The sequence below is a fragment of the Montipora foliosa genome, chromosome 1, assembly GCF_036669935.1.
Source record: "Montipora foliosa isolate CH-2021 chromosome 1, ASM3666993v2, whole genome shotgun sequence".
Lineage (NCBI taxonomy): Eukaryota > Metazoa > Cnidaria > Anthozoa > Scleractinia > Acroporidae > Montipora > Montipora foliosa.
Window position 1 is genome coordinate 20,286,212 of NC_090869.1, and position 1,111 is coordinate 20,287,322.

Below are 1,111 nucleotides of genomic sequence, written 5' to 3' on the forward strand. Positions count from 1 at the left end.
GCTGAATTCCGGCGATGTCACTTTCGATTTTGCGATTTCTTTGTGCAGCCAAAACGTAATATAACAAAATTGAACGTAGCAAAAATCTCCCAAAATGTTTGTCGCTGATCGTAACTGTTTATATTCTATATTCACGGTTCAAAATTAATGTTGTTTTCATGTCGTAAATATGCTATTCTCGAGCGACCGTCCTGGAAACTTCCTTCTGCTCTTTCTGAAAACTGTGTATCAATATTATTTACTTTTGCATCAATATTTGTTTTTGCATAAAGCAAGCTAACAAAATCTGTACCTTGCTAAGTTCGCATTTGTTAGCGTTAATAGTATTTTCGGTCCAATGCTGAGGCCCTGTTAGGGGGGGTGCCCATGTCCTCCGTCTGAATTTCACAGCTACAATCTTGGGCAGAATAAAATGGAACAGAAATGCCCCCTCTCCCCCAAGTGAAGGATGAAGGTGCGTGAAGGCCAAAACGCGCCATTTTCCCATCACTGATTTTGGGGGAGGGGTGGTCTCAATGTTCCATTAATTTGTCCAAGATTGTCTATGGAGGCTATGGTGTCACAAATTCAAGACTTGGTCAATTAAGAGGTCATATGTCAACACATTAATCATCCGAAACCACTGGCCTCTGACGCAGTCACGCTCGTCGCTAGTGTTGCTATGTTGAGATACTACATGGAAGAAATTTTAAGAGAAGCGGAGCGTATAAAAAAGCCAAACCTAAAATGAAAATTTGCCAGTACGATCAAGAATAAGGGTATAACTCTACGTAAAATTGACGAAAAAATTGCCATCGAGAAAAAGAATACCCGAGGAAACAAAAGTAAGAGTTAGAGTTCTCAAGCCCACTACTGATCTTACTCTGGAAGCATTTCTGGGGAGTTAATCGATAAAACTATAGGGTCTATGTAGGGTCGCATCGCTGAGATTAAACGAAGCAATGGCAAAAGACTCAAGCATTAAAGTAGCGCCTTTAAAGCTTTGTAGAGCACTTGAATGGTTTTACATGACATTAAAACGTTTAAGGCACGATTCACGAGACTTTTTATACGATTAACGTCTGTTTTGAGACGCTTTTCAACGGTTAAGCACGGTTAAAAAGCAATGGAA